The sequence below is a fragment of the Danio rerio genome, chromosome 12, assembly GCF_052040795.2.
Source record: "Danio rerio strain M-AB ecotype USA chromosome 12, GRCz13ab, whole genome shotgun sequence".
Taxonomy (NCBI): domain Eukaryota; kingdom Metazoa; phylum Chordata; class Actinopteri; order Cypriniformes; family Danionidae; genus Danio; species Danio rerio.
The window spans coordinates 16,746,932-16,763,342 of NC_141032.1; the positions used below are offsets into that span (position 1 = coordinate 16,746,932).

The window sequence follows — 16,411 nt, forward strand, 5'->3', positions numbered from 1 at the left end:
TGCTTATTTTGACCTCTGCTGGCTCTGAAAAGCTCATTTTCAACGTTCAATTCAGAATGTGATAAAACCAGATCCAGCCACTAAAATGCATCATTCTTTTTGTTTTAGACAACATTTCATGCACTGTTAAACATGTTAAAGCAAGTTGCAAGTGAAAATTTATGTCTATGACTGAGTTTGCATTACTGCTTATTTTGACCTCTGCTGGCTGAGAACAGCTCATTTTCAACGTTGAATTCAGAAAGTGATAAAACCAGATCCAGCCACTAAAATGCATCATTCTTTTTGTTTTACACAACATTTCATGCACTGTTTAACATGTTAAAGCAAGTTGCAAGTGAAAATCTATGTCTCTGACTGAGTTTGCATTACTGCTTATTTTGACCTCTGCTGGCTCTGAAAAGCTCATTTTCAACGTTCAATTCAGAATGTGATAAAACCAGTTCCAGCCACTAAAAAGCATTTTCTTTTTGTTTTAGACAACATTTCATGCACTGTTAAACATGTTAAAGCAAGTTGCAAGTGAAAATCTATGTCTCTGACTGAGTTTGCATTACTGCTTATTTTGAACTCTGCTGGCTCTGAAAAGCTCATTTTCAACGTTGAATTCAGAATGTGATAAAACCAGTTCCAGCCACTAAAAAGCATTTTCTTTTTGTTTTAGACAACATTTCATGCACTGTTAAATATTTTTAAAAAAGTTGCAAGTGAAAATCTATGTCTCTGACTGAGTTTGCATTACTGCTTATTTTGACCTCTGCTGGCTCTGAAAAGCTCATTTTCAACGTTCAATTCAGAATGTGATAAAACCAGATCCAGCCACTAAAATGCATCATTCTTTTTGTTTTAGACAACATTTCATGCACTGTTAAATATGTTTAGGAAAGTTGCAAGTGAAAATCTATGTCTCTGACTGAGTTTGCATTACTGCTTATTTTGACCTCTGCTGGCTCTGAAAAGCTCATTTTCAATGTTCAATACAGAATGTGATAAAACCAGATCCACCCACTAAAATGCATCATTCTTTTTGTTTTAGACAACATTTCATGCACTGTTAAACATGTTAAAGCAAGTTGCAAGTGAAAATCTATGTCTCTGACTGAGTTTGCATTACTGCTTATTTTGACCTCTGCTGGCTCTGAAAAGCTCATTTTCAATGTTCAATACAGAATGTGATAAAACCAGATCCAGCTACTAAAATGCATCATTCTTTTTGTTTTAGACAACATTTCATGCACTGTTAAACATGTTAAAGCAAGTTGCAAGTGAAAATCTATGTCTCTGACTGAGTTTGCATTACTGCTTATTTTGACCTCTGCTGGCTCTGAAAAGCTCATTTTCAACGTTCAATTCAGAATGTGATAAAACCAGATCCAGCCACTAAAATGCATCATTCTTTTTGTTTTAGACAACATTTCATGCACTGTTAAACATGTTAAAGCAAGTTGCAAGTGAAAATCTATGTCTCTGACTGAGTTTGCATTACTGCTTATTTTGACCTCTGCTGGCTGAGAACAGCTCATTTTCAACGTTGAATTCAGAAAGTGATAAAACCAGATCCAGCCACTAAAATGCATCATTCTTTTTGTTTTAGACAACATTTCATGCACTGTTAAATATGTTTAGGAAAGTTGCAAGTGAAAATCTATGTCTCTGACTGAGTTTGCATTACTGCTTATTTTGACCTCTGCTGGCTGAGTAAAGCTCATTTTCAACGTCCAATACAGAATGTGATAAAACCAGATCCAGCTACAAAAATGCATCATTCTTTTTGTTTTAGACAACATTTCATGCACTGTTAAACATGTTAAAGCAAGTTGCAAGTGAAAATCTACACTGTAAAAAGTGCTACACTCACAAAGTTGGTTCTATCTACTTTAAATAATTGCAATCTAGTTAATTTTATTTGTTTTATACCAAAAAAAATAAAATTTGCTTCCTCTTTACTTAAAATATATCAGTTTTTATATAACTGTATATTTTGAATAAAACTAATGCAATTTATTTGAGTAGATTTTTGTACGTGGTTATTGTGTAGAATAAATTTTATAAAAGTGAGTTGACACAGACAATTTATTAGAGCAGCTGTCGATGTGGGCAGGTGTTCATAAAACGTGATTTTAATAGTTTGGCGTGACTCCTTTTTCATTGCCCGGGATTTAGCAGGCAGACGCAGCTTCTGCAATGGTCGACATTAACTGCTCCCAGCAGCGGATCTGATTAACACGGTAAGTTGCAAATTTAGCCGAATGATAATTGTAAAGTCATGCAAAACTGCTGTCTTCGCTAGGCAGGTGAGGTTTTAGCTTTGTAAATTGTACTGTAGCCTCAGGTATGTTAACAGTTAGACTGCTCTCACATGGAAAGCTAAGTTGGCTAACGCTAACCAACGCTAGTTTATACTAACGATTAAAAGTGATATTATTGAGAAAAATAGTGAAAGTAGTTTTAAAACACTTAGTAGGTAAAACTAACGTTGCAGAACCGATTAACAAGGTCACTGGTGGGCGGTTGGGGTGTGGGGGTTCAGTTTGTTAGCGCTAACTTAGCTAAAGTTAGCTCACCTAAGTTATAGCAGCACATTAAGGATGGATATTAAATTCAGAAACGTATGCAACAGTTAAGTAGTTTGTGTTTAACGTAAGAGAAAGTATAACTTAAAGTTTGTGTTTTAGAGATTTAGTCCATAAGTTTTTTAATGCTGCATAGTGAATAAATTACAGATTTACAATTTATTTTAACTTAAATTACATTTACTACTGATGTTTACAGAACCATTTAAATTGTATGCACCTCATTCTAAAATGCATGTTCTTGGTCTTTAGATACCAAAGTGATTTTGTTACCTGTGGATCTTCAAACTTCACATCCAGGTAAGAAAAACATTAGATACAATTACAGCTATAATTATTTGCAGGTAAGTAAAACATTGGTAAAATTGCAAACAATAGTGGGCTCCATAGAATTAACTTACATTTGATATCTGAAGATTTTTTTTATGTGTGCAACAGTAAAAACAGTATAAAAATATCCTAATGCAGTTTCTTATTATCTGTCAGTCTTTCAATAAAGCTAACTGATAACACTGAATCACTGAACTGTCATTTGCCAGTGACATTAAATTTGAAGAAAAAGTCAATTAAATGTAGCTTTAGCAAAAATTTAATGTAAACCTTAATGTAATGTGTAAAATGGCAATGTATTTATTTATTTATTTATTTAATAAAATTTGTATTATGACGTGCAAAGTTTGGTGCAAAATGAAGATGACAATTAAATTATAGAATTTGTATTCTATAATTTTCTTATAGCCGTTTTCAAACAGTTTTAATATCTAAATTAAATACACATTCTTATGCTTTACAAGTTGCCAAAATAAACAAAAAAATGTAATACCTAAATTTTAACAATTCTGTGATTGACAGGAAACCACAATGACATGCACTGTTACACTGAGTAAAATCACAGTTTTCTTTAAAATTTGATAACTAAAAACACCTGGAATAATGTAATTACACAACCTCTATAACCTTTTTTTATTTTTTAAATAAAAGTTAGGTAATTTTAACTAAGGTAATTTTTAACTGATAAACTAAGGTGTTTCATCCATGCATCATTCTCACTGGACTTTTGTAACTTCACTTGTAGTTATTTTCTATTTAGTATTTAGCTATTTAATGTTGTTTGGTAGCAACCACCTGAACTCCTGTTTCTTTTTGTCTCTACCAATAGAGTTGTGAGGAATCAGAGGTGCATGCGGCTGCCCACGGGAAAAATTTGCCATCAGCCCAACACAGTTTGGATTATCATAGGACTGTCAGAGGTTTGCCAAACCTGTCAAATGCATGATGGCTCCTGTTTGGACTTACCGATGTCCTCGACTTCAAGTATCCATCAAAACTGTATACATTTAAGATGTATTAGAGACTCTTTGTGGGACTGGACATTATGCATCCAAAATCTTCATCAAAATATGCAAATCTCCTCACTGAGTTGCCTTGGATGATTTCTCAATAGGATCTGGTATTATTAATGTTTTTATTTATGTATTGTGTATGTGTAGCCACATTAATGGCCTATTTTGTAGTCACTATTAAAAGGAACATTGATTGATATTGAATACATGTTATGGTCTTTAATCCATCTTCCCATTCTTATTTAATTGATATTGACAGGAAAGTCTGTTTATCTGTGTTTACTAGTGTATATTGTGCTTACAATATAGAAACGCCGATTTATTTTCTGAGGTTACAGCCAGAAGTCAATTAAATTCGTTTTAAATGACATATGCATGGTTAATTTTATTTAGATCATTAAGTTCATAATACTTAATTAAAATGAGTACAGTCAACATATAGCAATGTATAAGTAAGTTAAGTTTAACAAAAAAAGTAAGTTTATCTGATTTGAGTAATTTTAGAAATATTATTTGGCTCAACTTAATTTTATTGCATTTGTTTTAAGCAATGTTTTAGTGTTTAAAATACTTAAAAAAGGCTGGAAGTTGAATCAACCTAAAACGTCCGATGCAACCACTTGCCTCACTTTTTATAAGTTAGATCTAAGTAACATTTTTTACAGTGTATGTCTATGACTGAGTTTGCATTACTGCTTATTTTGACCTCTGCTGGCTCTGAAAAGCTCATTTTCAACGTTCAATTCAGAATGTGATAAAACCAGTTCCAGCCACTAAAAAGCATTTTCTTTTTGTTTTAGACTACATTTCATGCACTGTTAAATATGTTTAAGAAAGTTGCAAGTGAAAATCTATGTCTCTGACTGAGTTTGCATTACTGCTTATTTTGACCTCTGCTGGCTCTGAAAAGCTCATTTTCAACGTTCAATTCAGAATGTGATAAAACCAGATCCAGCCACTAAAAAGCATTTTCTTTTTGTTTTAGACAACATTTCATGCACTGTTAAATATGTTTAGGAAAGTTGCAAGTGAAAATCTATGTCTCTGACTGAGTTTGCATTACTGCTTATTTTGACCTCTGCTGGCTCTGAAAAGCTCATTTTCAACGTTCAATTCAGAATGTGATAAAACCAGATCCAGCCACTAAAATGCATCATTCTTTTTGTTTTAGACAACATTTCATGCACTGTTAAATATGTTTAGGAAAGTTGCAAGTGAAAATCTATGTCTCTGACTGAGTTTGCATTACTGCTTATTTTGACCTCTGCTGGCTCTGAAAAGCTCATTTTCAATGTTCAATACAGAATGTGATAAAACCAGATCCACCCACTAAAATGCATCATTCTTTTTGTTTTAGACAACATTTCATGCACTGTTAAACATGTTAAAGCAAGTTGCAAGTGAAAATCTATGTCTCTGACTGAGTTTGCATTACTGCTTATTTTGACCTCTGCTGGCTCTGAAAAGCTCATTTTCAATGTTCAATACAGAATGTGATAAAACCAGATCCAGCTACTAAAATGCATCATTCTTTTTGTTTTAGACAACATTTCATGCACTGTTAAACATGTTAAAGCAAGTTGCAAGTGAAAATCTATGTCTCTGACTGAGTTTGCATTACTGCTTATTTTGACCTCTGCTGGCTCTGAAAAGCTCATTTTCAACGTTCAATTCAGAATGTGATAAAACCAGATCCAGCCACTAAAATGCATCATTCTTTTTGTTTTAGACAACATTTCATGCACTGTTAAACATGTTAAAGCAAGTTGCAAGTGAAAATCTATGTCTCTGACTGAGTTTGCATTACTGCTTATTTTGACCTCTGCTGGCTGAGAACAGCTCATTTTCAACGTTGAATTCAGAAAGTGATAAAACCAGATCCAGCCACTAAAATGCATCATTCTTTTTGTTTTAGACAACATTTCATGCACTGTTAAATATGTTTAGGAAAGTTGCAAGTGAAAATCTATGTCTCTGACTGAGTTTGCATTACTGCTTATTTTGACCTCTGCTGGCTGAGTAAAGCTCATTTTCAACGTCCAATACAGAATGTGATAAAACCAGATCCAGCTACAAAAATGCATCATTCTTTTTGTTTTAGACAACATTTCATGCACTGTTAAACATGTTAAAGCAAGTTGCAAGTGAAAATCTATGTCTATGACTGAGTTTGCATTACTGCTTATTTTGACCTCTGCTGGCTCTGAAAAGCTCATTTTCAACGTTCAATTCAGAATGTGATAAAACCAGTTCCAGCCACTAAAAAGCATTTTCTTTTTGTTTTAGACTACATTTCATGCACTGTTAAATATGTTTAAGAAAGTTGCAAGTGAAAATCTATGTCTCTGACTGAGTTTGCATTACTGCTTATTTTGACCTCTGCTGGCTCTGAAAAGCTCATTTTCAACGTTCAATTCAGAATGTGATAAAACCAGATCCAGCCACTAAAAAGCATTTTCTTTTTGTTTTAGACAACATTTCATGCACTGTTAAATATGTTTAGGAAAGTTGCAAGTGAAAATCTATGTCTCTGACTGAGTTTGCATTACTGCTTATTTTGACCTCTGCTGGCTCTGAAAAGCTCATTTTCAATGTTCAATACAGAATGTGATAAAACCAGATCCAGCCACTAAAATGCATCATTCTTTTTGTTTTAGACAACATTTCATGCACTGTTAAACATGTTAAAGCAAGTTGCAAGTGAAAATCTATGTCTCTGACTGAGTTTGCATTACTGCTTATTTTGACCTCTGCTGGCTCTGAAAAGCTCATTTTCAACGTTCAATTCAGAATGTGATAAAACCAGATCCAGCCACTAAAATGCATCATTCTTTTTGTTTTAGACAACATTTCATGGACTGTTAAATATGTTTAGGAAAGTTGCAAGTGAAAATCTATGTCTCTGACTGAGTTTGCATTACTGCTTATTTTGACCTCTGCTGGCTCTGAAAAGCTCATTTTCAACGTTGTGTTCAGAAAGTGATAAAACCAGATCCAGCCACTAAAATGCATCATTCTTTTTGTTTTAGACAACATTTTATGCACTGTTAAACTTGTTGAAGCAAGTTGCAAGTGAAAATCTATGTCTCTGACTGAGTTTGCATTACTGCTTATTTTGACCTCTGCTGGCTCTGAAAAGCTCATTTTCAATGTTCAATACAGAATGTGATAAAACCAGATCCAGCTACTAAAATGCATCATTCTTTTTGTTTTAGACAACATTTCATGCACTGTTAAACATGTTAAAGCAAGTTGCAAGTGAAAATCTATGTCTCTGACTGAGTTTGCATTACTGCTTATTTTGACCTCTGCTGGCTCTGAAAAGCTCATTTTCAACGTTCAATTCAGAATGTGATAAAACCAGATCCAGCCACTAAAATGCATCATTCTTTTTGTTTTAGACCAGTGGTTCTCAAACTTTTTTCACCAAGTACCACCTTAGAAAAAATTCGTCTCTCCAAGTACCACCTTACGACGCTATTTTTTAACCAGTATTAAAAATAGCGTCATAGGCCTAATTAAGCAGCTACAGGTGTGCACAGTTTAAAAACGATGCAGATTAATTCCTATTATTAAGAATATGTATTATTATCAGTCACTTTAAACATTTGAAATAGTCTGAATATTAACTGTGCTTGCAGATTAAAAAAAAAAAAGTTTTTGTTAAAATGGCGTTGTTCTTAAAAAGTAAAAAAAAAACTGCTGTACTTAAATCTAAAGTATTCATTGTAGCCTATTCATCAAAATGTTGCTTTTACCTTATAAATATAGGCTATATGTCACATTCCTACACTTTCAGACAAATCTTGAAATATATGTTAAATGTACATATGACAGGGTTCATACAGGCACAGCCTAATGAAAATCAATTCCAGCACCTATTTTTTTTTTTTCAAGACTGACATGTATTGAAGACCTGAAAAGTATTCTCAGCAACCCATAAAACATTGCATAGGAACAGATACAAATAAAAAACATAAAAATAATATTTATTAATCATATATTAATAATATAATAAACCTGCACTAAATGCTTGTGAAATCTTTTTTTGTACTCAAGTAAAAATACTATTACGCTGCTAAAATAAAACACAAATTTTAGTAAATAATATTAATATTAGGTAAAAGTACAAAGTACTCTTTTAAAAAGTACTAGTTGGTTACTTTTGAAAAAAAAAAATCTGATTTTCATTATGAAATAACTTTTTTTTACGTGGAAACCTGATTGAATGGTTTAATTGCTTAAATCCCAAAGCTGCATGTACAGAAAATTGCACTAACAAAGAAAGTATGGTCGATTTTTCCTTTCATGACAATTAATCTTTTTCAATAGCACTGGTAAAACTACCAAATAATCTTAATAATTTTAAATGATATTTTCAAGCTTTGAAAGGTTTAATTGAAGTATATGGTAAAAAGATTTAATTTAGCCTTTTATTTACATATTTTACACTATTTTTCTTTACAATATGGCAAATTTGTTTCTTAAAAAGCTGTACATCACATGTAGATTTTATTTTACATTTAACCTAATCTAAAATAGAAACTAAAAAAAAATTAATAAAACAAATGACTTTATTTTACTTAAGGTATTTGAAATGAAAACACTACATTAATCAAAGCAGTGCTTTAAGAGCCTTATTGTTAATTTTGATAAATAAACAGTAAGTAACAACGGATTGCTTTGACCTGTAATGCTTTAAGACAGATCAGAATACAGCTTAATGTATAAATCACACAAATACCTCATCCAAAAACATTTCCAGCCTATTATTTTGTCGTACAGAAAAAAAATAAAAAATACACCTTTGCTAAAAGTAAGTTTCACTTCACAACACAGCCAAATAAGAAGACCATTAGCATTGTCATCGATCATGTATCAATCTATTTCTAAATACTTAATAACGTGAATACTTTTGACTAAATTTAGTCAAGGAGCAAAGATAAATAATGTCTACTTTAATAGTGGAGAGATCGCGATTGTATTCAATCTGAGCACACAGGCGATCCTGAGAGGACTTGAAGTTCATTTGAAAAAAAGCATATTTAAGAGCTCATATCTGTTTTAGCGATTTGCGTACATGAATGCGCTCTCGTGTTAAAATAAAGCACTCGCCACATTTGCAGAAATGAGTAATTGCGCAATACCTTCATTCCCGCGCCGCCATTCAGAATGTATTTAGAGGAGTGACAGGTCAGAGGCGAGAGGCTGTCGGAGAGCGAAACGTGTATGTAGATCATCAAAAAGGCAGGAAATATGTCCGCCGTTTAATTACTCTGCTAGACATCTCTATAGTGAAAACATCCGAGAAGCATTAATCCAACAAAACATTTGTTTTTAAGTTGTTTTTTCTGTCTCTGCAACACAGAAAGTATTTGTCCCGCCCTTACGTTTCACCCAACTAGACAAGGTCGACTGTGATTGGCCACTTTTCATGTCAGTCAAATCACGCTTCAGAATCAATTCTTAAACTTCGGGAAATGATTTATAACAGCTTATGACACATTGCACTAAAATAAACATTCTAAGCACAGCGTTGTGATCGTACGCTTCACAAAACAGCCAATGCTGATCACATCAATGTTATATTACGCATTAAAGGATTAAAAGTGTTAATTGTTTCTTTCATTATTCAGCGGTTCCTCCGCGTACCACTAGGAGGAAGCCCACGTACCACTAGTGGTACGCGTACCACAGTTTGAGAACCACTGTTTTAGACAACATTTCATGCACTGTTAAACATGTTAAAGCAAGTTGCAAGTGAAAATCTATGTCTATGACTGAGTTTGCATTACTGCTTATTTTGACCTCTGCTGGCTGAGAACAGCTCATTTTCAACGTTCAATTCAGAAAGTGATAAAACCAGATCCAGCCACTAAAATGCATCATTCTTTTTGTTTTACACAACATTTCATGCACTGTTAAACATGTTAAAGCAAGTTGCAAGTGAAAATCTATGTCTATGACTGAGTTTGCGTTACTGCTTATTTTGACCTCTGCTGGCTCTGAAAAGCTCATTTTCAACGTTCAATTCAGAATGTGATAAAACCAGTTCCAGCCACTAAAAAGCATTTTCTTTTTGATTTAGTCTACATTTCATGCACTGTTAAATATGTTTAAGAAAGTTGCAAGTGAAAATCTATGTCTCTGACTGAGTTTGCATTACTGCTTATTTTGACCTCTGCTGGCTCTGAAAAGCTCATTTTCAACGTTCAATTCAGAATTTGATAAAACCAGATCCAGCCACTAAAATGCATCATTCTTTTTGTTTTAGACAACATTTCATGCACTGTTAAACATGTTAAAGCAAGTTGCAAGTGAAAATCTATGTCTCTGACTGAGTTTGCATTACTGCTTATTTTGACCTCTGCTGGCCCTGAAAAGCTCATTTTCAACGTTCAATTCAGAATGTGATAAAACCAGATCCAGCCACTAAAAAGCATTTTCTTTTTGTTTTAGACAACATTTCATGCACTGTTAAATATGTTTAGGAAAGTTGCAAGTGAAAATCTATGTCTATGACTGAGTTTGCATTACTGCTTATTTTGACCTCTGCTGGCTGAGTAAAGCTCATTTTCAACGTCCAATACAGAATGTGATAAAACCAGATCCAGCTACAAAAATGCATCATTCTTTTTGTTTTAGACAACATTTCATGCACTGTTAAACATGTTAAAGCAAGTTGCAGGTGAAAATCTATGTCTATGACTGAGTTTGCATTACTGCTTATTTTGACCTCTGCTGGCTGAGAACAGCTCATTTTCAACGTTGAATTCAGAAAGTGATAAAACCAGATCCAGCCACTAAAATGCATCATTCTTTTTGTTTTACACAACATTTCATGCACTGTTAAACATGTTAAAGCAAGTTGCAAGTGAAAATCTATGTCTATGACTGAGTTTGCATTACTGCTTATTTTGACCTCTGCTGGCTCTGAAAAGCTCATTTTCAATGTTCAATTCAGAATGTGATAAAACCAGTTCCAGCCACGAAAAAGCATTTTCTTTTTGTTTTAGACAACATTTCATGCACTGTTAAATATGTTTAAGAAAGTTGCAAGTGAAAATCTATGTCTCTGACTGAGTTTGCATTACTGCTTATTTTGACCTCTGCTGGCTCTGAAAAGCTCATTTTCAACGTTCAATTCAGAATGTGATAAAACCAGTTCCAGCCACTAAAATGCATCATTCTTTTTGTTTTAGACAACATTTCATGCACTGTTAAACATGTTAAAGCAAGTTGCAAGTGAAAATCTATGTCTATGACTGAGTTTGCATTACTGCTTATTTTGACCTCTGCTGGCTCTGAAAAGCTCATTTTCACCGTTCAATTCAGAATGTGATAAAACCAGATCCAGCCAATAAAAAGCATTTTCTTTTTGTTTTAGACAACATTTCATGCACTGTTAAATATGTTTAGGAAAGTTGCAAGTGAAAATCTATGTCTCTGACTGAGTTTGCATTACTGCTTATTTTGACCTCTGCTGGCTGAGTAAAGCTCATTTTCAACGTCCAATACAGAATGTGATAAAACCAGATCCAGCTACAAAAATGCATCATTCTTTTTGTTTTAGACAACATTTCATGCACTGTTAAACATGTTAAAGCAAGTTGCAAGTGAAAATCTATGTCTATGACTGAGTTTGCATTACTGCTTATTTTGACCTCTGCTGGCTCTGAAAAGCTCATTTTCAACGTTCAATTCAGAATGTGATAAAACCAGTTCCAGCCACTAAAAAGCATTTTCTTTTTGTTTTAGACTACATTTCATGCACTGTTAAATATGTTTAAGAAAGTTGCAAGTGAAAATCTATGTCTCTGACTGAGTTTGCATTACTGCTTATTTTGACCTCTGCTGGCTCTGAAAAGCTCATTTTCAACGTTCAATTCAGAATGTGATAAAACCAGATCCAGCCACTAAAAAGCATTTTCTTTTTGTTTTAGACAACATTTCATGCACTGTTAAATATGTTTAGGAAAGTTGCAAGTGAAAATCTATGTCTCTGACTGAGTTTGCATTACTGCTTATTTTGACCTCTGCTGGCTGAGAACAGCTCAATTTCAACGTTGATTTCAGAAAGTGATAAAACCAGATCCAGCCACTAAAATGCATCATTCTTTTTGTTTTAGACAACATTTCATGCACTGTTAAACATGTTAAAGCAAGTTGCAAGTGAAAATCTATGTCTCTGACTGAGTTTGCATTACTGCTTATTTTGAACTCTGCTGGCTCTGAAAAGCTCATTTTCAACGTTGAATTCAGAATGTGATAAAACCAGTTCCAGCCACTAAAAAGCATTTTCTTTTTGTTTTAGACAACATTTCATGCACTGTTAAATATTTTTAAAAAAGTTGCAAGTGAAAATCTATGTCTCTGACTGAGTTTGCATTGCTGCTTATTTTGACCTCTGCTGGCTCTGAAAAGCTCATTTTCAACGTTCAATTCAGAATGTGATAAAACCAGATCCAGCCACTAAAATGCATCATTCTTTTTGTTTCAGACAACATTTCATGCACTGTTAAATATGTTTAGGAAAGTTGCAAGTGAAAATCTATGTCTCTGACTGAGTTTGCATTACTGCTTATTTTGACCTCTGCTGGCTCTGAAAAGCTCATTTTCAATGTTCAATACAGAATGTGATAAAACCAGATCCAGCCACTAAAATGCATCATTCTTTTTGTTTTAGACAACATTTCATGCACTGTTAAACATGTTAAAGCAAGTTGCAAGTGAAAATCTATGTCTCTGACTGAGTTTGCATTACTGCTTATTTTGACCTCTGCTGGCTCTGAAAAGCTCATTTTCAACGTTCAATTCAGAATGTGATAAAACCAGATCCAGCCACTAAAATGCATCATTCTTTTTGTTTTAGACAACATTTCATGCACTGTTAAATATGTTTAGGAAAGTTGCAAGTGAAAATCTATGTCTCTGACTGAGTTTGCATTACTGCTTATTTTGACCTCTGCTGGCTCTGAAAAGCTCATTTTCAACGTTGTGTTCAGAAAGTGATAAAACCAGATCCAGCCACTAAAATGCATCATTCTTTTTGTTTTAGACAACATTTCATGCACTGTTAAACATGTTAAAGCAAGTTGCAAGTGAAAATCTATGTCTATGACTGAGTTTGCATTACTGCTTATTTTGACCTCTGCTGGCTCTGAAAAGCTCATTTTCAATGTTCAATACAGAATGTGATAAAACCAGATCCAGCTACTAAAATGCATCAATCTTTTTGTTTTAGACAACATTTCATGCACTGTTAAACATGTTAAAGCAAGTTGCAAGTGAAAATCTATGTCTCTGACTGAGTTTGCATTACTGCTTATTTTGACCTCTGCTGGCTCTGAAAAGCTCATTTTCAACGTTCAATTCAGAATGTGATAAAACCAGATCCAGCCACTAAAATGCATCATTCTTTTTGTTTTAGACAACATTTCATGCACTGTTAAACATGTTAAAGCAAGTTGCAAGTGAAAATCTATGTCTCTGACTGAGTTTGCATTACTGCTTATTTTGACCTCTGCTGGCTGAGAACAGCTCATTTTCAACGTTGAATTCAGAAAGTGATAAAACCAGATCCAGCCACTAAAATGCATCATTCTTTTTGTTTTAGACAACATTTCATTCACTGTTAAATATGTTTAGGAAAGTTGCAAGTGAAAATCTATGTCTCTGACTGAGTTTGCATTACTGCTTATTTTGACCTCTGCTGGCTGAGTAAAGCTCATTTTCAACGTCCAATACAGAATGTGATAAAACCAGATCCAGCTACTAAAATGCATCATTCTTTTTGTTTTAGACAACATTTCATGCACTGTTAAACATGTTAAAGCAAGTTGCAAGTGAAAATCTATGTCTATGACTGAGTTTGCATTACTGCTTATTTTGACCTCTGCTGGCTGAGAACAGCTCATTTTCAACGTTGAATTCAGAAAGTGATAAAACCAGATCCAGCCACTAAAATGCATCATTCTTTTTGTTTTAGACAACATTTCATTCACTGTTAAATATGTTTAGGAAAGTTGCAAGTGAAAATCTATGTCTCTGACTGAGTTTGCATTACTGCTTATTTTGACCTCTGCTGGCTGAGTAAAGCTCATTTTCAACGTCCAATACAGAATGTGATAAAACCAGATCCAGCTACTAAAATGCATCATTCTTTTTGTTTTAGACAACATTTCATGCACTGTTAAACATGTTAAAGCAAGTTGCAAGTGAAAATCTATGTCTATGACTGAGTTTGCATTACTGCTTATTTTGACCTCTGCTGGCTCTGAAAAGCTCATTTTTAACGTTCAATTCAAAATGTGATAAAACCAGATCCAGCCACTAAAATGCATCATTCTTTTTGTTTTAGACAACACATCATGCACTGTTAAACATGTTAAAGCAAATTGCAAGTGAAAATCTATGTCTATGACTGAGTTTGCATTACTGCTTATTTTGACCTCTGCTGGCTCTGAAAAGCTCATTTTCAACGTTCAATTCAGAATGTGATAAAACCAGTTCCAGCCACTAAAAAGCATTTTCTTTTTGTTTTAGACAACATTTCATGCACTGTTAAACATGTTAAAGCAAGTTGCAAGTGAAAATCTATGTCTCTGACTGAGTTTGCATTACTGCTTATTTTGAACTCTGCTGGCTCTGAAAAGCTCATTTTCAACGTTGAATTCAGAATGTGATAAAACCAGTTCCAGCCACTAAAAAGCATTTTCTTTTTGTTTTAGACAACATTTCATGCACTGTTAAACATGTTAAAGCAAGTTGCAAGTGAAAATCTATGTCTCTGACTGAGTTTGCATTACTGCTTATTTTGAACTCTGCTGGCTCTGAAAAGCTCATTTTCAACGTTGAATTCAGAATGTGATAAAACCAGTTCCAGCCACTAAAAAGCATTTTCTTTTTGTTTTAGACAACATTTCATGCACTGTTAAATATTTTTAAAAAAGTTGCAAGTGAAAATCTATGTCTCTGACTGAGTTTGCATTACTGCTTATTTTGACCTCTGCTGGCTCTGAAAAGCTCATTTTCAATGTTCAATACAGAATGTGATAAAACCAGATCCACCCACTAAAATGCATCATTCTTTTTGTTTTAGACAACATTTCATGCACTGTTAAACATGTTAAAGCAAGTTGCAAGTGAAAATCTATGTCTCTGACTGAGTTTGCATTACTGCTTATTTTGACCTCTGCTGGCTCTGAAAAGCTCATTTTCAATGTTCAATACAGAATGTGATAAAACCAGATCCAGCTACTAAAATGCATCATTCTTTTTGTTTTAGACAACATTTCATGCACTGTTAAACATGTTAAAGCAAGTTGCAAGTGAAAATCTATGTCTCTGACTGAGTTTGCATTACTGCTTATTTTGACCTCTGCTGGCTCTGAAAAGCTCATTTTCAACGTTCAATTCAGAATGTGATAAAACCAGATCCAGCCACTAAAATGCATCATTCTTTTTGTTTTAGACAACATTTCATGCACTGTTAAACATGTTAAAGCAAGTTGCAAGTGAAAATCTATGTCTCTGACTGAGTTTGCATTACTGCTTATTTTGACCTCTGCTGGCTGAGAACAGCTCATTTTCAACGTTGAATTCAGAAAGTGATAAAACCAGATCCAGCCACTAAAATGCATCATTCTTTTTGTTTTAGACAACATTTCATTCACTGTTAAATATGTTTAGGAAAGTTGCAAGTGAAAATCTATGTCTCTGACTGAGTTTGCATTACTGCTTATTTTGACCTCTGCTGGCTGAGTAAAGCTCATTTTCAACGTCCAATACAGAATGTGATAAAACCAGATCCAGCTACTAAAATGCATCATTCTTTTTGTTTTAGACAACATTTCATGCACTGTTAAACATGTTAAAGCAAGTTGCAAGTGAAAATCTATGTCTATGACTGAGTTTGCATTACTGCTTATTTTGACCTCTGCTGGCTGAGAACAGCTCATTTTCAACGTTGAATTCAGAAAGTGATAAAACCAGATCCAGCCACTAAAATGCATCATTCTTTTTGTTTTACACAACATTTCATGCACTGTTTAACATGTTAAAGCAAGTTGCAAGTAAAAATCTATGTCTCTGACTGAGTTTGCATTACTGCTTATTTTGACCTCTGCTGGCTCTGAAAAGCTCATTTTCAACGTTCAATTCAGAATGTGATAAAACCAGTTCCAGCCACTAAAAAGCATTTTCTTTTTGTTTTAGACAACATTTCATGCACTGTTAAACATGTTAAAGCAAGTTGCAAGTGAAAATCTATGTCTCTGACTGAGTTTGCATTACTGCTTATTTTGAACTCTGCTGGCTCTGAAAAGCTCATTTTCAACGTTGAATTCAGAATGTGATAAAACCAGTTCCAGCCACTAAAAAGCATTTTCTTTTTGTTTTAGACAACATTTCATGCACTGTTAAGTATTTTTAAAAAAGTTGCAAGTGAAAATCTATGTCTCTGACTGAGTTTGCATTACTGCTTATTTTGACCTC

The 16,411-nt window shown here is 33.7% G+C and overlaps 1 protein-coding gene and 1 long non-coding RNA gene across 2 annotated transcripts in view; both read left to right on the forward strand.

Moving 5' to 3' along the window:
• Window positions 1–2,154: 2,154 nt before the first annotated feature.
• Window positions 2,155–4,120, forward strand: LOC147841336 (uncharacterized). Its single transcript, XR_015503989.1, has 3 exons — window positions 2,155–2,228; window positions 2,826–2,873; window positions 3,733–4,120. It is a non-coding gene; the product is annotated as an uncharacterized LOC147841336 (long non-coding RNA).
• Window positions 4,121–8,948: 4,828 nt separating this feature from the next.
• becn1 (beclin 1, autophagy related) overlaps window positions 8,949–16,411 on the forward strand; it is a 412,014-nt gene continuing 404,551 nt past the window's right edge. The window contains exon 1 of the mRNA XM_087274781.1: window positions 8,949–9,626. The gene's annotated coding sequence lies outside the window, so the exon portion shown is untranslated. The remainder of the gene's footprint in view (window positions 9,627–16,411) is intronic.